General features: G+C 42.1%; 1 protein-coding gene across 3 annotated transcripts in view; it reads left to right on the forward strand.

Annotated features, from left to right (window-relative positions):
* RHOJ (ras homolog family member J) overlaps positions 1 to 21342 on the forward strand; it is an 87695-nt gene that overhangs the window by 43776 nt on the left and 22577 nt on the right. The gene's annotated exons all lie outside the window — the stretch shown is intronic.

Genomic DNA, 21342 nt, shown 5'->3' on the forward strand with positions numbered 1-21342 from the left:
TGCCAGATTTATTATTTATTATAGCTCTTTTCCATTTTAGCTCCCTTTGTCATTCTAAGGTATCCAGAAGGGAATTCCATATTTTACTATTTCAAGTAGATTTCAGAGACAGAAAAAACGATGGGAATTTTGCCCTTAATAGAATGGTCTTTTCTTCTGCAATTATATAACCTCAATACTGATTTATATTTCCTAACATTGCTCTCTTTCCTCTGTTTACCATTCATTTATTTAACAAACATTTATTGGCATGGTAGAGCCACAGAATGAACAAGGCAGACACAGTCCCTTTATCACTACAAGTTACAGGGGTAGTCCTAGCTTCAGACGAAGCTTTAAACATTACTCACACGACATCTTCCAGCCCTGCCTTCTCCGGGTTGCTTCCATTCTCAGATACATTTCTTTTCACAGTTCCCAGATGGCCCCCAGCAGCTCCCAAAGCTGCCTCCTTACTTATGCACTACTAGTCAGAAAGAGGAACCATTCCCCACTTCCCCCCGTCTCCACCGTCACTCAAAGAAAGGACCTAGAGTTGAGTATTGTTGGTCCCAATTGGTCTGACTCGGGTCATGTACCAGTGCCTAAGCAATCAATGTGATCGAGGACATGGGATATACAACAGGTTTAAACTCATCAGAGCCCATTCTTGCAAACAGTCAGAGCCCACTGCATATGGCTGAGAAGCTCAGCGCGCTTTGAGGAAAGAAAAAAAGGCATGAAATTGATGCTGGAAGGAACAAGACATGTCCACTGAAGTCCCTGTCCTTACAGAGCAAAAAGCTTCTAAAGAGTTGGCAGAATAATGGGAACTCACCAACCCTACACACACATGAATCATTTCTGATAGATGAGGGCTAACAAGTGCATAGTCTTGGGAATCTTCCCATAGTAACAGGATGCAGGCCGAGTGTTCTGTTAAAAACTACCACGGAGCAGCCAGCAGATGCTCAACACTGCTGGCCTCTGGCAGCGATTTAGAGGTGAAACCTTGCGTGTCCAATTAGTCTACATCTTGACTCATGCAGTGCCTAAGAATTCACCTTTATTTATAAAGTTCAAGGTCTCAGATAAATTTGACAAGAGCTGCTAAAAGTTCAAGTGTTTGCAAGGATATTAGTTTTCTCATTTAATCATAATTTCATTTTGATTAACAAGTGGACCTAGTTAAAGAAAACTGAAAATAGCTCCATTTGAACCCCATGTTAGTAGAAATATTCCTTCTCAATCTTGTTTTCCACCTTGAATGCTGGATTTATTTCTAAGCTCATATGTTATACCTCATCAATCTAATGCTCTAAGTCAGTGGTTCTCATCCTCGGCCACTTGGGGAGCTTTAAGAAATATCAATACCTAGGTCTCAACCCCAAAACATCAATGCCTGGATATTGATAGATTCTGTTGTAATTGGTCCAGGGTGCAACCAAGGTTAAGAATCACTGCTCTTAGTAGAACCATGTTAGAGACAAAGATAATATCTCCTAGGAAGCATGTCAAATTTGCACAAGCAACCAATTTAAATGCTGTAGCCAATCAGTCAGGAAACAGTTAAAGTTGACCCAGGATTAAATCAAATTCAGAAATAGGGGGGAATGTTCTCCACATGGACAGCAAGTCACCCATCTGTGCATGCTTTTGCCCCAGCTAGACACATCTCCCACATCTCTACTGCTAACACTTGGTCTAAGCTACCATCATCTTTTCCCTGGGCCACTGTAATATGCTCCCAAGCTATAAAATATACAAGCTCTGCCGGCCATTATCTGCTTACTCTCCTCATTCACTACACTCCAGCCATATTGACCTTTCTTTTTGTTTGTTTGTTTTGTTTTGTTTGAGACAGGGCCTCACTCTGTCATCCAGGCTGGAGTACAGTGGCCCGATCGTGGCTCACTACAGCCTTAACCACCCAGGCTCAAGTGATCCTCCCACCTCCTGAGCAGCTGGGACTACAGGTACCTGCCACCACGCCCTGCTAATCTTTGTAATTTTTGTAGAGATAGGGTTTTGCCATGTTACCCAAGCTGGTCTCAAACTCTTAGGCTCAAGCGATCTGCCCACCTTGGCCTCCCAAAGTGCTGGGATTACAAGCATGAGCTACTGCGCCTGGCCTCACATCTTTCCCATCTCAGGACCTCTGTATGTGTTTTTTCCTCTGCCTAGAATGTCCCCACACACACACACACACACAAATACACAGGATTTTTTTCCACTATGTACACAAACACTGTGCCTTGCACACTCAACTTACTGCTCAGGGCTCAGTTTCAATGTCACTTCTTCAAAGGGGTTGTCCCTGACCCCTAATCTAAAGTGAGCCTCTAGAGGCTGGGCGCGGTGGCTCATGCCTGTAATCCCAGCACTTTGGGAGACCAAGGTAGGCAGATCACTTGAGGTCAGGAGTTCAAGGTCAGCCTCGCCAACATGGAGAAACCCCATTTCTACTAAAAACACAAAAAATTAGCCGGGCATGGTGGCAGGTGCCTGTAATCCCAGCTACTTAGGAGGCTGAGGCAGAAGAATCGCTTGAACCTGAGAGGGAGTGGCTGCAGTGAGCCAAGATTTCACCATTGCACTCCAGCCTGGGCAACAACTGAAACTCCGTCTCAAAAATAAATAATTAATTAATTTAAAAAATTAAAAAGTTAAAAAAATCAAGTGAGCCTCCTGTTTTACATTCCCTTCGAGTCCTGTTTTATATTTTCCTAGCAAGGGGTTATTTGTACAGTATCTGGCTCCCCTTCCAAACTACAAGCTCCCTGAAGGCAAGGATAATTCTGTTTTCCTCACCCATGTATGCCCTAGCACCCAGCTTTGCCCCTGGTCCATAGTAGATTCTCAATAAATAATTATTAAGTGTAAAGAAAAGAAGTATGTTTTATTGTACCACTTCCTTAAACTGAAGGACATTGTAAGAAATGGCTTCTGAAGCATATAGCCATAGTTACTCAAGATCACGTTTAGAACCTTGTTCACTACATTATTGTAAGTCTTCTCTTTACAAAAACCCATAGAAAAGAATTTTTCACAGTCTCAGTTCTAGGAATAGTGTTTTTCCTGAGAGAGGAACACAAGCCTAAGCTTCAACAAGCTCTCTGCAGACAAACCCAAAGAGAAAGGGGAAGGTGCTGAGCAATGCACACCCAGTTACTGCTCCCGGATTTACCAATCAGATGATTCTCTCACTCCACTGGGGACATTCAAGCCAAGTGTGTTGACACTAAATGATTTCCTTTACATGGAAACATAAAGTCAAGGGAAAGGAGGTCCTCTCTCCCAAACATCATTGACTTAATAACATTTATTTAGTAAGTATTTTATAAGATAAAGTCTCTATTCATTTTCTACCGCTTCTGTAACAAATTACCACAACTTATTATCTTACAATTTTGGAGGTCAAAAGTCCAAAATGTCACAGTGGGTCACGCCTGTAATCCCAGCACTTTGGGAGGCCGAGGCAGGCTGATCACTTGAGGCCAAGAGTTCAAAACCAGCCTGGTCATCATGGCGAAATCCCATTCTACTAAAAATACAAAACTTAGCCGGGCATGGTGGTGCACGAGAATCACCCGAACCCAGGAGGCAGAAGTTGCGGTGAGCCAGGATCACGCCACTGTACTCCAGCCTGGGCAACAGAGAGAGACTCTGTCTCAAAAATAAATAAATAAATAGAGTCCAAAATGTGTTTCACTAGACTCAAATCAAGGAGCCAGCAGACCTGCATTCCTACAAGCTCTAGGGGAGAATTCATTCCTTGCCTTTCCCAGTGTCTAGAGGCTGCCTGGCTCATGAGCCCATCCACAGCACCTCAACCTCTGCTTCTATTCTGACATCATCTTCTCTGACAGGTTCCGGGAATTAGAATGTGCGCATCTTTGGGGGACCATTATTCCACCTACAACAGTTATGTCAAATAATTAGAGGTCTGTGGATAAGCCAAGGTATATATTTACGATGTGATTAAAACCATATCCAAGAACTGTCTACCAATTCAGTATCCAGTATCATCCATTCAGACCAGTTCATGAATTCAAACAGTTCAGCCCAAAGACATGACATAAAATACTTTTCATCCTGAAAAATAGCCCAGGGATATTTTCAAAATTTTGTTTTAACCCCAAGAAAAACATCCTTCCTAATCAATAGTCCTCTAGTATGCAGCTGTGATGAAAGAAGATCTTGTTATTCCTCCTGCCTAGAATTTACTACTATCTTTGTTGTCCCCCAATCCCCCATACCCCCGACTCTCACTCCTAGCCATCTCCTGATCTTCTCCCTCACTCCTCCATGCCTTCCCAAAAAGGCAACAGCATCAGGAAAGGGACAAGAAAATGGAATAAGAAATATCTCTTTTTTCTTTAAGAGATGGGGTATCATTATGTTGCCCAGGCTGTTCACAAACTCCTAGCCTCAAGCAATCCTCCCACCTCGGCCTTCCCAGTAACTGGGACTACAGGCATGAGCCACCACACTTGATAGAAGCATCTCTTAAGAATAGGAACATGAAGATGAGATCATTTCTAACAGACAAATTACAAAATTCTCTGTAACTATTTAGGTTGGGATTTGGCTGGATTTTTAGACAATTTTTCTAGCTTCCCTTCTAGCTCTGAATCTGTATAGAAATTGTTTATATCACTTGCCTATTCTTTCTTTTCTTATAAACTCTTAAAGATGAAGGCCTCTATCACTCTCAAGGTCATGCAAGGGGTCATTCAATAGATACATGTCTGTTATTGGTCCTGAGCCTAAGGCTATCATTTGCACATGCCAACTCCTAGTTCCTCCATCTGCTAAAAGTACACTTCCCTGAATGCTTTGAAAGCATATAGGTTTTAGATAATATTTTTTTAGAGGCAGGGTCTTACTCTGTCACCCAGACTGCAGTGCAATGGTGCAATCATAGCTCACTATAACTTCAAACTCCCAGGTTCAAGAATCACCTGCCTCAGCTTCCCAAGTAGCTAATTTTTTTTTTTTAGAGATGGCGTTTCACTATGTTGCCCAGGCTGTCTCAAACTCCTGGCCTCAAGTGATCCTCCTACCTTGGCCTCCCAAAGTGCTGGGATTGCAGGCATGAGATACTGTGCCTGGCCCCTAGATAAAATTTGAAATCATTTGCTTAGTTATTTTCTTGTATTCATCTAGGCCACTTCCCCCTCCTTGCCTATCTCTGCTTTCCTCCAGCCATTTCTATTTTTAGGCAGGTCAGCACTTATTGATTTGTAAGGCTACTCCCTTCTTACTGTTTCTAAGATCATATGACAAAAACAACTAGTTACAAATGCCATGGTCAAAGAGCAGAAGATCTGATCCTTGCAGCACAGTCTAAAAGAGAACATTTTTTGCTGACTGGTAGAGGGTCAACCAATGTGATAGTTAAAAACACACACACACTGCTTGAGTTTGTCTCAGGAGGTATGGCTAATATCCATTATTTTTACTAATTCTTAAGTCTGGAACATAACTAGCAGGTATGTTCTGTTTTTCTCTCTGTCTCTTCACTGGGAGTCAGATTTGGAAGCAGAGTCGCTGCAGCTCTAGAACTGTCCCCCACAATGTTCCCAGGCAGTACAGTGGTTGGAGTGATGGTACAGCCAGCCGCTTGCAGAGGTGGGGGTCAAGGTCTTGAGCTGATCCCCCAGAACCTGAAATTGACAACTGCAATGGCTGCCTTATGTCACGCAGGACCGGATCAGCATTGTCTCGGCTGTCAGTGCTGGGAACTGGCCAAACACTCCATCACTATCTATCTTGGAGTGAGCCCAAGCCATGGGCTCAATAGCCTTCCTGATTTTCTAGAATTGATCAGTTTCAATACAACAACTGCGTCTCCTGGCATGCACACCAGCAAGTATCACCATGGCCTTCTGCTATGATTTCCTGGGTGCTGAGAAAGCTACAAGACTCCACAACTCCCTTCCAGTCCACCAGATGCTCCTGAGATCCCTAGCAGAGCTTTATCCATTTGATGTGATCCCCTGAGAAATGTATGTGCTCCTGGGGGAGGAGGGTATTTAAGCCATCCATTCATTCAGCAAACCTCATTAATTGCAAGGCACTGTGCTGGGCCTTAGAGGCTTCTCTTTGCCTGTAAGGAGTTCATAGTCCAGTCAGCTATTAAGCATTTGTAGTAGCTCAGTGTGTGGGTGAAAAAAAAAATTGGATAGATTTTAGTCAAGGAGAAGAGAAAAGCAGGATACCAATTTCCAATTTCCAAGGCCAGGGAGGAGAAAGCGGGGAGAGCGGAGCCCACCCAGAGAAGATAAACATGTGCAACTTCCCCAGCTGCTCCTAAAGCCATGCCCACACAGGCTGCCATGGTAGACAGATGGACAGATGGACAGACAGCAACAGTGGGTACTTCCACAGGTCCAGAAGCACATCTTTAAAATTATGTCAGAGAACTTCAAAAGGACTCTTGAAGTCCCCATATAGAAGAAAGCACGTTGGGTTTTTATAGCGATCCAAGCTGCTGGGTACAATCTACTGAAATATTGCACTGAACAACAGAAAAGCAGCCCTTTTCGTAGCCTTCTTGGCCCCCATCACTCACTTCCCTCCCTTTACTCATGCTCTCAAATGTTGAGGCCATGATCCCCTTAATAATGACCCAGGGGAGCAAGAGAAAATTTTCTAAGACCTAAGGTTACTTTGTTATAATTTCATCTCTTTCATCTCTTTTCGGCCACAGTCCCTTCCAAGCTTCAAATCCCCGCCCTGAGGTAACCATCAGCCCTCTTGGGAGGTTCTTCCCACAGCAGGTCCCTGCAGCTCTCTGCAGGAATTCATCTGGGACCATGCCCCCACCCTCTTAAGGTCTGGCGACCAGTGATGGGGCAAGGATGAGCACTCCAGCTGCTGTCCTGACCCACTTGCCTCTCTGCATTTCCTTTGTGGAATACGCTGCTCCCTTTATACGTATCTGTCAACCACCTTAGGGGCTCAGAGAAGCTACATTTACGGGAAGGATGAGAGCCTTGTCATTTGAAGTGGGGTCTGCAGACCAGTAGCAAGGGCACTACCTAGAAGCTTATTAGAAAAATAGATTCTCAGGACCCATCAGACCATCCGAATTAGAATCTTCAAATTAACAAGAACCACCACCACCACCCAGCCCCACCTCCCCCCAGCCTTACCCTCCCCGACTCCATGCTCCTGATTCAAATGCACTTGTGATGGCAGCAGGAGGAGAAAACAGTTCCAGCCGTGCTTGCTGCCCTGTCTCACACTCAACTGAAGGGCCACCAATCCAGGTGTGAGCTTTCCTATCTCTGTTTTGGAGCCACACATTTCTTGCAGCCTTAAGAGGAGGCTCTTGCCTTGACTTCACCAAGAATGCCAACTCTACCATGGATACAAGGATATTCTGTGTCACTGGGGCATTTGCAAATCATTATGGCACCTTTATCCTTTTTTTTTTACCTTTTTTAAGAGACAGGGTCTCGCTCTGTTGCCCAGGCTGGAGTGCATGGAGTGCAGTGGCCCAGTAGTTGCTCGCTGTAGCCTCCAACTCCTGGCTCAAGCAATACTCCTGCCTTAGCCTCCCAAGTCGCTAAGAGTACAGGTGCATGCCACCTGGCTAACTTTTTTTTTTTTTTTTTTTTTTGGTAGAGACAAGGTCTTGCTAGTTGCCCAGGCTCTTCTTGAATTCCTGGGCTCAAGAAGCCATCCTCCTGCTTTGGCCTTCTGAAGCACTAGGATTACAGGTGTGAGCTACCATGCCTGGCCACGTGTTTATCCTTTATTCCTCAACCACATGCTTCCCATAGCTCATCCCTGTGTCACTTACTCCCTGCACTATATGCCAACTGGGGGCCGGCATCAGATCTCTGTGACTAAAAATATTCTTTTTATTCTTTTATTTATTATCCATCTGTTGAATCCCTATAGTGGGCCAAATACTCTGCTAGACATTTGTCCTTTAAGCAAAAGCTTGTGGATCAGAGTGCACAGTCCCACTGTGTAGCCCTCATTAGAAATTTGTGATTGGAGGGGAGGGAGAGTCTCAAGCTTCACAAGATAGGGATGCCAGAGTGACAGCAAAGGTAATCAGTATGCTACTGTAGCCCACCCCAATCATACCCACACGTGGCTTTTCTGTAACATCCTTTGTCTCTTGGCCAGTCCCTTCTTGGAGGGCAGGGCTCAGTAATGTACCAGTCCCCCCAAGAAAGAATAGGCTGGACCGAAGTGACAAGAGTCTCTTGGCCGGGTGCAGTAGCTCACGCCTGTAATCCCAGCACTTTGGGAGGCTGAGGCAGGTGGATCACAAGGTCGGGAGTTTAAGACCAGCCTGGCCAACTTGGTGAAACCCCGCCTCTGCTAAAAATAACAGAAAATGGCCAGGCGCGGTGGCTCACGCCTGTAGTCCCAGAACTTTGGGAGGCCGAGGCAGGTGGATCATGAGGTCAGAAGTTTGAGGCCAGCCTGACCAACATGGTGAAACTCTGTCTCTACTAACAATATAAAAATTAGCCAGGCGTGGTGCCATGCACCTGTAGTCCCAGCTACTCAGGAGTCTGAGTAGCTTGAACCCAGGAGGTGGAGGTTGCAGTGAGCCAAGATTGCACCACTGCACTCCAGCCTGGGCAATAGAGCGTGACTCTGTCCCAAAAAAAAAAAAAAAAATTAGCCAGGCATGGTGGCACATGCCTGTAGTCCCAGCTACTAAGGAGGCTGAGGCAGAAGAATTGTTTAAACCCAGGAGCTGGAGGTTGCAGTGAGCCAAAATCGCGCCACTGTACTCCAGCCTGGGCAACACAGTGAGACCGTCTCCAGAAAAAAAAAAAAGAGTCTCTTTATCAGCTCACCCCAACCCAGTCCCCAGCATCCCTGACCCCTATCCACTCAAGAACCAAGCCCAGCTCAGGCTGAGTTGCCCTTCCAGGCAGAGCCAGCTTAGACAAAAAGTTTAACAATCCTCCAGAATTCATTTGGGTTTTCCCAGATGAAGGGTCATAGGTCAAGACTGATGGAAGCAGAGAGAGGCCACAGGTCAGAGAGTTATCTGAGCGACCAGGTCAGGTTAGGGCAACAATGAAGATACCATGGAAGCTGTGAGCCAGGCCCGAACAGCCTAGGAAACCAGACTGAACCAGCCTCTTCTTCTCAGGAGGTGCTTTCAAAGATGGATTCAGGTTACAGTAGCTCACGGCTCCCTACATCCTACCTCCTTGCTTCCTCACCATATTCCTTCCCCACCCACCCCATTCTTCTCCCCAGCAAATATGACTTTTTTCCCCTCCTCTGATTTTTTTTTTTCGCAAGGCTGTCATTTCTCTGTAGTTACTGGCAAAGCCACTGAATATCACCCCTCCCCAGCCTTACTCCCGCGCCAGGTCCTGAATACCTTACTCCACGAGGACAGAGGAGGGGAGGTGATTTCACATCCCTCCATCCAGAGGAAGTCTCGACCCCTCATCCACAGGGCTCCCTGGCACAACCTCATTTTGCCTCTAACCCATTAGTGACTGACTCCAAGAGAGCTATCATCTGGCTCACATCTGTAATCCCAGCACTTTGCGAGGCCGAGGTGGGCGGATCACCTGAGGTCAGGAGTTCAAGACCAGCCTAGCCAACATGGTGAAACCCCATCTCTACTAAAAATCCCAAAAATATGCCAGGCTTAGTGGCAGGTGCCTGTAATCCCAGCTACTCAGGAGTCTGAGACAGGAGAATCGCTTGAACCTGGGAGGTGGAGGTTGCAGTGAGCCAAGATCACGCCATTGCACTCCAGCCTGGACAACAAGAGTGAAACTCCATCTCAAAAAAAAAAAAAAAAGAGGGCTATCATATTATTTCTAATTCCCTTTCCTACCCTGGAGCCTTTAACCTTCTGGTCTAATAGAGATTGCAGTTTCAGCCACCCATGCTAGCCTTGACAGTGTCATACTTTACGCAGCTGAGCATCTACAGGTTCCAAGAGAAAGGTATGAGGTTAGTATAATAAGATAGTTTAGCAATAACCCCTTGAACTGTTTAAAAATATATATATATGTAGATAGATAGATAGATAGATAGATAGATAGATAGATAGTATTATAAATGTTCTATGTTGGGACTACAAGAAAAAAAAATTTTATTAAATTATAAAAGTTTATCATCATTCCCCTCCTATTTTCCCCTCCTTTGACTGAGGAGAGAAAGCATCCTTGGCCACCCAGCTTCCCTCTCGCCAACAGCCCAAAGGAGAGTATGAGGGTACCAGCCATGCCCTGGGCTTTCCTGAGTTGCCAGAAAGGAGACTAAACCCTTTACACAGGCATGCTGCTAAAGAGGGTAGAAGCAAAGCTTCAAGACTGTGGCAGGCCATGAAAAGTACTGAGAAGAAGGTGGTTCTAAGAAGCAGTGCAATGGTTCAGGATTTGAATCCCTTCTGGTGTCTTTATCTTTTAGGTGAGATCAGAATGGTTTACAAGTATTTTTGGCTGCAGGTACTGTGTGTTTCCTTGTATGTGAAGCCACCATGAGAATGTGCCACATGGTTCCCATTTATATTTCAGTTGCATTTTTTAAATGCTTTGTTTTGTCTTGAGACGGAGTCTCACTCTGTCGCCCAGGCTGGAGTGCGGTGGCATGATCTCAGCTCGCTGCAACCTCCGCCTCCTGGGTTCAAGTAATTCTCCTGCCTCAGCCTCCTAAGTGTCTGGGATTACAGGTGCGCGCCACCATGCCTGGCTAATTTTTGTATTTTTAGTAGAGACAGGATTTTGCCATGTTGGCCAGGCTGGTCTCAAACTCCTGACATCATGATCCACCCGCCTCGGCCTTAAATGCTTTTAAATGCACAAAAATTCTAGTGAATTAATTGTACCTTACCTAAAACTGGGCAGAAACACATCAGCAAAGCCAAGAATAACAATTTGAATCCTCAGATTGCTAATCCAGTGAACCTACTGACCCCAGGAGCCAAATATTGCACAAGGCAACTTTCTATCTTTCAGTGACAACGCATAACACAGGTTCTGAAGGGAATCAACATTAAGTGCATCCTTTCACCAACTTTGAAACTCTCCTTAAGAGGAGTAGCTAGCCATGCACTTTATATTGCTGATAAGCATCCCGAAAATTATATTTTCATCTGTAGGTGCTTTGAAGGAAAACAACTAGGAAAAATATGTGAACAAGGACAGAGAAGTGGTAGACTTCTTACCTTATACAAACTCTGAGAACATACTTAATAATAAAAGTAACAGTGAAAGATGGTCTTGCATATATTTATTGCAGAAAGGATCCAACCACTGTTTTATCTCAAATGATCATATATATAATCCTCCCCAATCATAATTAACCATCAAATGTGAATCAGCAGATATGAATATTTCTTGACATATATTAAGAAATAAAAAATAAGGTTACCTTATTTTTATTTGAAAAGAACCTCTGTTTCATTACCTAAAAAGAACCCATATTCCAGCTGGGGATATTAGAAAAAGATAAATGAAATAAATTAAGGGAAAAACCACAAATACATAAAATTCTAGAACTGAATAACAAAGAGACAAGCAAGTAAATATAATCTTAGGATGACAACCACGCACCAAAGTAGAAAACAGAGAAAAATAGCTTAATGTTCTCCAAATTATATTCTAATCATCTGGAAAAGAAGTTATTGAGAGCAGAAACACACAATAAATATTCACTTTGCTAGTTTATCTCATTTACACCTAGGCATTGTCAATAAAGGGCTATATTTAGAACCTGATTTACTATGTTGTCTTTATAGCTCATATATTTCTTTCAGTTTACAACTAATACATTTTGGCAAATTCCCACATTCTCAAACGCACAATATTTTCTCGGTACCTTTGGAAAGCAAGTATAGGTAAAGCATTAGTTGTTCATCATAGTTTTCTGAAAAAGATGAGTTGCTCTGCAATACACAGTTTATAAACCTCCACTGCAGCAGCCCTATTTATCACACGTTCTACTCGTAAAATTATAAGCTTGGTCCTACAGCCTAAAATAAATCTGGATAAGCCTAAGACGAAAGCTTCTGAGAGTCAATCTAGGAGAAATGATAGAATTTAAGTGATGGGAGGTAAGTTAAATGACATTTAATCCAATCTGTATATACATTAACAACAGCACAATAACCATGATTGCTGAGTACCCAAATACTAGTTTTTCTAACTGTTTTACATGTTCATGATAGCAAAGAATGGAAAAAATAAAGTGTTTTCTGTGGTTATTTTACATATACACGTAGGACTTTATCTCCTGCTATCTGCACATTATATCCTGAATATTTTACCACATTCCCCATTATTTTTTAAAAGGTTCCATCTTAAGGCTGCTCTGTAACTGTTGAGGACCAATCCCTGATTGTTGAGTGTGTAAATGGTTTCCAACTGTTAGCTACTATAAACACTTTGATGACAAATAGACTTACATATATACATTGTTGTACACATGTACAGTTTTTTTTTTTACCATAATTACCAAATGCCCTCTTGATATAAATACCTGATAGTACCTATATCAACACTTCATTAGCTTTTATTCTGTCATGGGGGATACACTGCAGAAATAAGATTGCCGAGTCAAATGTGAAAAAGATGTTTCCTGTTTAGGCTTTTGATCTATATTGCCAAATGGCTTTCCAAAAAAAATTAATCCATAAATTTGCATTTTCTCCAGCAGCGTGAAGTGTCCACATCTTTATGCACTCACCAGCACTGGGTATTTCTTCTCTTTGTCATTGCCAGTTTGAATGACCCAAGGTTGTATCTCTCTTTAATTTAAATTGTTTTCACTCCAATGTTAATTTGCCCTTTATATTTATTTCTTTGTAAATTGTCTATATTCTTTCTTTTTTTCTTTTGGGTTAATCCTTATTGATTAGAAAACCTGTTTATGTATCAAAGATATAATCTTCTTTGACCCTCATATATTGTAACCATTTTTCCCAGTATATTTACCTTTCTGTTTGATAACATCAAAAGTTATCTTTTCTATAGGACAGTCATCAGTTTTCTGTTGAACCTAACCACCTATGCTAACATTGCCTTTTTTCTTTTTTTTCCTTTTTTTTTGAGACAGTCTTACTCTGTTACCCAAGCTCTGGAGTGAAGTGCCAAAAACATAGCTCACTGCAGCCTTGATCTCCTGGGATCAAGCCATCCTCCCACCTCAGCCTTGCAAGTAGCACCATGCCCAGCTCATTTTTACATACCACCATGCCCAGCTAATTTTTTTTTTTTAATGTTTTGTAGAGATGGGGTCTTACTTTGTTTCCCAGGCTGGTCTCAAACTCTTGAGCTTAAGCAATCCTCCTGCCTCAGCCTCCCAAAGTGTGGAGATTACAGGCATGAGCCACTGCACCTGGCCTAACATTGCTTTTTAAATATTATAAATGCCTAGTTCTTCAAAATGCTCTTTGAACAAGATTTACCATCTTACTGGTTCACTCACCAATGAGTTAATAAATCTTTGACATGTGCTCATCCTATATTCACATGAAAGCTGTGTTTTTAACTTTCCTAAAATTATATTTCTTGCTATATCCAGAATCTAGTGTTTCTTCCTCCAACAAAGCAGCTTTGTGGTACTACATACACCACATAGTCAGGTGTGCCTCATTCTAACTAGCAAATACAGTACACTAGACATAACAATGCAGATAGCTGATTATGTGCTAGCAACTGAATGGCACTTGGAGGCGTCCCTGTAACTGACCTGACATTTCCAACATTTCTCCTGAAAGCCATCCTATAGTCATCATATTGACTTCAAAAGACCACTCTTGGCAGCTGAGACAGCCAACCCAATGAGGAAGGGGCTTTGATGGTTTACAGGGCATGACCGACACTTCCTGATCCAGATTTGCAGAACACACACTGTTTTGTGAGATAACTGAAATGCTGAGGGAAATAGACGTAAGTTCTACCTGAGCTATTTTCTCTCTGGGTGAAACTCAAGACAGCAAGACCAGGGCTTAGACTTCATTAGCATCTCACACCAAGTCACAAAATTAACCACTCCAATTCACTCAAAGAAGAATTTCCTGTCTGATGTGACACTAGAGTGCTGCTGTGGGAAATGGGGTTCACATAAACTGAGCTGTGCTCAAGGCTGTGCCTCAGTGGCAGATGATAGATGTCAAGAGAGGACACTAGCAACCAGGAAAAAGCAAGCAAGTGCTGTAGCCCAATTCCATGGAGCACAGAGAGCCACTGCTCTAAAATGTAAATAGCCAAAAGGATAGAATGCTTTTCAACCATTTTTGTAGCAGAGTGAAAGCCTACCTTCAGCGAGTACCTGGCTTCAAGCTGCTAAACTACCTCCTGTTATGAAGATGTGAAAAGTTTGTTATTGAATATAAACAATTAGCATATACAGATGGCCTCTTCTACATGTGAATTTGGGATGAACTATGTATGACATGGTGCTGGAAATTCTTCTACTTGTGGACTAATTTTGGTGACCATCATTCTGTCTCTGCAGTCTCTTAAGCAGACTGACTATGATGCATGTCACATAAAACAGTTTTCTTTCTGTTTTATTGTGGAGTTTTTCTGGGGCTGGAGAAAATTCTTTTAATTATTTTTTCCAAACACTGTCTATAATTACCAGACATGATATAAACACATAAGGTGCCAACCGGAATTTACTCTAAAGGGGACTTTCCCTCTCAGACTTCCAGTCAGCTCACACTTGTGCAACAAAGTGCATGCTGTCCCCTAAATATGCAGGCAGAACTGTTTCTGCCTATTTGGTATCTATAGTCCTCTACAGTCACTTCTAGAGAGACTAGACCAAATTTCTACCAACTTCACTGGGCAACAATGAATCATTTTATGTCAATGACTCTTATTATCTTCAGACCTGAAACTGATTCAGAGACCATGGGGCCCACAAACCTAATCAGACTAACGTGTTCATTGAGTACACATGCAGACATGAGAATCTCCACTTTACCGTTTTTTCTCTTGGTAAAACGTTCACAAATGTGCAGGTAACACCTGCTGCTACTCCAGCCATTCGGGCCCTAAATCTGCAGCTCTGTTTTGTATCCAGGTCTTGAGATTTGGGAAATAGAAAATGTTTATCTAAAAATGCAAGTCTTTTTGATTATCAAACTCAGACATTGAAATGAAAGTTCAGTTATGTCATTCTCCCATTTAAATTATGTATTCATCTCTTGAAACTGTTCACTACTGCCACAAGTAGATATATATTAAACTAATAATACTGCATTGGACACTATATCTCATACCCTAAACCATAATGATATATGTCTAATCAATAACCAATGTTACTTTAAATAAATAAAAATTTCTGACAACTATCAAAAAAAAAAAAAAAAAGAGAGTAAAGAGCTTAATGGATTTGGGGGAAAGGACCTTCATTTTACATACTTAACAGGTCACTGACAACTTTTCACACTTTATTGAGAGAACCGTCTGAGCCATTAGCAGGTCATTTGACCTACTCTCTTTAAAACCTCTCTAAGCTCAGAAAGCAACACTAATAGCTCCAGGAATAGAAGGTGATCTGAGACTTTAGTCTGACCACTGTCTGCCAGGCAGATTTGCTGGCTATAGGCACTTCCCAGCAGTTCCAATCTTGCCAGGAGCTTCAAGCTGCCCCTCTGTACATTTTGAAGAACTTTCTTCTGCCCCCATTGCTCTATATCTGTACTGTGTATTCAGCATCTATTATGTATGCCAGGAACTGGTTGAGTACTCTGGGGTATACTGGGCATGGAGACTCTGCCCTCAAGGATCTTCCTGTCCAGTGGGGAATATCAGACAGATCTAAATACCTATTATAGGGTAGAAAATTACTAGTAATTCACAAATATTAAGATCACACCATGTGCCAGTTAACGTGCACTGAGTATTCAGTGGAGAGCAAGACAGGCTAGTCCTTGTCCTTAGAATGGGTTCAATAAGCATTTGCCGAAAGAGGAAAAATAACGGTCGTTTAGTACCCACCAGAGGTCAGACTATGTTCCAGGCGTTTTCTCATTTAATTTCCTCCTCACAAGTACTTTCTTTGGTAGGTGATGTTATCCCCCATTTTTAATAGATAAGGAAAGAGGGGCTCAGAGGCAGTAGGTGACTTTCTCAAGGTCATTACAGTGATGAATAGCAATGATAGGATTCAAATACAGAACTATCTGACTTGAAAGATCCTGCTCTTTGAACCTCACTACATTTACGGTTAGCATTTTATGACAATACCTTCCTTCTGAGCAGGTGTGACTGACTCATTTCCAAATTGAGAAGCCTCATAGCACATAGGCTGGAAAGCAATAAGGCATCCACTGCTAGTCCAAGATAAGGACTCACAAAGCCATGACCCGTATAACCCTCAATGTTTGATTGACGCTTGATCTATCTCTGGCTGTCCCTTGACATCCTCTGGCATAAACTGTGTGATCTACTTATCTTCCTTCTGATAGAATGAGAGAATAAAAGGGCAGAGAAGAGGAAATGAAAAGTTAAAGGCACAAGCTCTGCCCCCTCTTTTTAGGATTCCTCCAGCAGGACTGGCCCCACACACGGACAGACTAGACAGCCACTACACAGCAAAGCTGAACATCCAACATGGCTTCCACGCCCATAATGGCATCCTCCCTTCCCCCACCATTTTGCCTTAACTCAAGGAAATTCTTTTAAGTCCTTCTCTTTTACTCGTTTTGAGGAAAAGAATAATTCAGGACTTCAAAGCTTAACAAAGCCATCAGAATGAAGCCTCAGTTAGTGAGCCAGGGCAGCTCCACCCTGTGTGCCTACCTTCTTGGCATCATCTTCCCCAGTGCACCCTGGGCAGCTCAGGACCACAGCTGTTCCTCCCCCAGTGCACCCTGGGTAGCTCTTGGCCATCCTCAGGAACTCAGCTCAGACACCTCCTCCTCCAGAAAGCCTTTTCTTTTTTTTTTTTTTAATTTCAACTTTTATTTTAGATTCAGGGAGTACATCTGTAGGTTTGTTCCATGGGTACCATGAATGACGCTGAGGTTTGGGGTATGATAGTACCCATCACCTGAGTACTATGCTTACTACATACCCAGGTAGTAAGCATAGTACCCAAAAGTTAGTTTTTCAACCCATCCTTCCCTTTCTCCCTCCCTGCTCTAGTAGTCCCCACTGTCTATTGTTTCCATCTTTGTGTCCATGAGTACCCAATGTTCAGCTCCCACTTATGAGAACATGCAGTATTTGGTTTTCTGTTTCTGCATTAATTAGCTTATGATAATGGCCTCCAGCTGCATCCATGTTGCTACAAAGAACATGATTTTATTCTTTTTATGGCTACATAGTATTCCATGAGGTATATGCACAAGGCTTTCTTTATCCAATCCATCCTGGATGGACACCTAGATTGATTTCATGTATTTGCTATTATGAATAGTGCTACGATGGACATACAAGTGCATATGTCTTTTTGGGAGAACAGTTTTTTGGTCTTTGGTTTTTTTGGATATATACCCAGCAATGGGATTGCTAGGTCAAATGGTAGTTTCAAGTTCTTTGAGAAATATCCAAACTGCTTTCCATGATGGCTGAACTAATTTACATTTCCACTAACAGTGTATAAGGTTTCACTTTTCTCCACAGTCTGACCAGCATCAGTTGTTTTTTGACTTTTCAATAATAGCCATTCTGACTGGTGTGAGATGGTATTTTACTATAGTTTTGATTTGCATTTCTCTGGTGCTTAGTGATGTGGAACATTTTTTCATAAACATGTTGGCCACTTGTATGTCTTCTTTTGAGAAGTATCTGTTCATGTCTTTATTAAAAAGTTTTTTGGTTTTTGCTTCTTGAATTAAGTTCCCTATAGATTCTGAATATTATACCTCTGTCGGATGTGTGGTTTGTGAATATTTGCTCCCATTCTATAGGTTGTCTGATTACTCTGTTGATAGTTTGTTTTGTTTTGTTTTTGTTTTGCTGTGCAGAAGATCTTGAGTTTAATTAGGTTCCACTTGTCCATTTTTGTTTTGGTTGCAATTGCTTTTGAGGACCTAGTCAAAATATCTTTCTCAAAGCCAATGTTCAAAATGGTGTTTCCTAGGTTTTCTTCTAGAATTCTGATAGTTTGAAGTCTTATATTTAAATCTTTAATTCATCTTAACTTTTGTATATGGTGAAAGGTAAGGGTCCAGTTTCATTCTTCTGCATATGGCTAGCCAGCTATCCCAGCACCATTTATTGAGTAGAGTGTCTTTTTTCCATCTCTTATTTTTGTAAACTTTATCAAACATCAGACGGCTGTGGGTGTGCAGTTTTATTTCTGGGGTCTCTATTTTGTTCCACTGGTCTATGTGTCCATTTTGTACCAGTACCACACTGTTTTGTTTACTGTACCCATATAGTATAGTTTGAAGTAGGGTAATGTAATACCTTTGGCTTTGTTCTTTTTGCTTAGAATTGCTTTAGCTATTCAAGTTCTCTTTTGATTCCACATGAAATTTAGAAGAGTATTTTCTAATTCTGTAAAAATGACATTGGTAGTGTCAATGATAAAAAGTCAAACTTTGTAAAATATTTGAAGAGATTTATTCTGAGCCAAATGTAAAAACCATGACCCATGACACAGCCCCAGGAGGTCCTGAGAACATGTCCCCAAGATGGTTGGTTACAGCTTGATTTTATGCATTTTAGGGGAGACAGAAGTTACAGAGACATAAATCAGTACATGTAAGGTGTACGTTGGTTAGGCCTGGAAAGGCCAAGGGGTTCCAAGTCATAGGTAGATTTAAAGATTTCCTGATTGGCAATTGGTTGAAAGTGTTAAGCTCTGTCTGAAAAGTTGAAGTCAACAGAAATAAATGTTTCTAGTTAAGATAAGGGGAGTTGCAGAAACCAAGGTTCTGCAACCTATCTATACAATATATAGATAGATAGTTATATAGATGAAGCCTCTGGGTAGCAGGCTTCAGAGAGAACAAATGGTAAGCATCTCTTATCAGACCCTAAAACTACCAGACTCTTAATTAAATCTCTCCTGGATCAGGAAAAGACATGGAAAGGAAAAGGAATTTTCTATGGATTGTAGACAAGAGACAGTTTTTCAAGCCATTTCAAAATATCTCAAAGATATTTTAGGGGAAAATACTTTGGTTTCTTTCAAGGCTTTTTCTCTGTCATGTGATGCTATACTAGAATCAGGTTGCAATTTGGTATCTTATTATTACAGAGTCTGTTTTGTCAGTCACAAGACCTCTGTTTTCATGTTAACGCAATGCTGGTCAGCTGTGCCTAAATTCCAAAGAGAGGAGAGTATGATGAGGCATGTCCCACCCAGCCCCCCTTCCCATCATAGCCTGAACTAGTTTTTCAGGTTTACTTTGGAATGCCCTTAACCAAGAGGAGGGTTCCATTCAGTCAGTTGAGGTGCTTAGAATTTTATTTTTGGCTTACGGTAGTTTGATAGGAAGGCTGTTGAATCTGTATTGCTTTGGGCAGTATGGCCATTCTAACAATATTGATTCTTCCAATCCATGAGCATGGAATGTTTTTCCATTTGTTTGTGTCATCTATAATTTCTTCCAGCAGTGTTTTATAGTTCTCCTCGTAGAGATGTAGGTATTTTATTTTTGTGTGGCTATTGTAAAAGGGATTGTGTTCTTGATTTGTCTCTCAGCCTGAATGTTATTGGTGTATAGAAATACTACTGATTTTTGTACATTGATTTTTGTATCCTGAACCTTTACTGAAGTCATTTATCAATTCTATGAGCCTTTTGGCTGAGTCTTTATGGTTTTCTAGGTATAGAATCATATTGTCAGCAAAGAAGGATAGTTTGACTTCCTCTTTTCATATTTTGCTCAGAAAGCCTTTTCTGATCCAGCTCCACAGTGTGTGTGTGCAGACAAGTGCACAGCCAGCAGTGCCCCTGCCACAGGCCCCCACACCCCTCACACTGCCCCTGACACAGCTCATGCCACACTGCACAGTGCCCATGCTTTTCCAGGAAACCGCTTGTCTCCACGCTCCATGGCAGGAAGAATTGTATCTGATCTTTCTGCTCCCACCATTGAGTTCAGTCCAGGAATCCGGTAGACTCTTGAAGAAGGAAAGAACAGAGGAAAGAGAAAGCTTTGTCCAGACCCTCTGCCCACCACCTCACCTTTCTGTGCTCACTTCAGGCCTGGTGAAATTCCCAGGGATCAAAGCTGCCATAGGAGAAAAGGGTGAGGCCCGAGGAAAAACAGACTGGAGAGAATGACTGAGAAAGCAAGGAATATCTGAGCAGGCACTCCAGGGCTCCCGTAACATAGGTCAGAGCCATTGCTTAGGAATATTTGCAGTGCCCAGTGGGGCAGTGAGGATGACTCAACTTCTAGGAATCACTCCACAGATGGCCCCAGGCCTGTACGTCATGAGACAATCTAAGGGGTCTCTGGAACAGCTGCCCCTGACCTGCATGTACTGGGCTCACTTGAGGTTCCATGCTGTGATAGCTGGATGTCTCCCTTCATGCCTAATCCATGACAAGTTAGTGAACTGGTCATTGAAGAAACCATTTAGGCAGATTTCAGAAACATCTGAATGGGCTCTCTTCTACCATTGTGCATGAAGAGGAAAAATTAAACAGGACGAGAGCTCTGGGCCACACAGCCTCACCTCCATTCCTATTGCTAGCCTGACTTGTGAAAGGAAGTGAAAACATTTAAATGCCCTTCTTCTGTCAGCATGGTAACCAGGGTGGACGGAGCTGGGTTTACCATTTTAAAATACACATTTAACAGCTCATCTGAGCGGCTGCAGCCATGTTATCAAGCTGAACACATGTTGATCTGAGTAGATTAGAAAAATAGTTCCCAGTGTCTGGGGACGCAGTGCTTTTAAACAAGTGCTTTGCTTTTCAAAGAATGAGCCATTAAGAAGTTCCTTGTATACATGTAGCCCATGAACCTGAAAAGAAATAAAAGTAAAATCAATACCGAATCAGCAACTCTAAGCAGCAGGCTAGAGAATTTGGCTGTTAGAGATATGGTTATAAAAGATTGCTATTCAGTTTATCTTTCATTTCCTGCACAGCTAATGACAGGAGGAATCAAAAATCATCTTCACACTGAATTTGCACATTTTGACAAGAGAAACAACTCACACTTTTCTTCATATTTTATTTCCTTTTTCCAAAAAGCAATTCAATTTTTTTTTGGAAATTTAAATTTGCTCTTTCCATTCACGAAAAGAGTTTTATTACTCCTGCATTCAATCTGTTCAATCTCAGTTTAGTTTCAAGTTAAGACTTTCATTTCCAGATATGTACAGAGTGGTTGCTGTCCCTGTTTTGCTTCTCATTTTCAGAGCACATCCTTGGCAAAGTAGTAAGCTACTGAGTTAAGTCAAACTCACTACTTTTCACCCTCTAAGC

This window comes from Pongo pygmaeus, chromosome 15, assembly GCF_028885625.2.
Source record: "Pongo pygmaeus isolate AG05252 chromosome 15, NHGRI_mPonPyg2-v2.0_pri, whole genome shotgun sequence".
In the NCBI taxonomy this organism is placed as follows: Eukaryota; Metazoa; Chordata; class Mammalia; order Primates; family Hominidae; genus Pongo; species Pongo pygmaeus.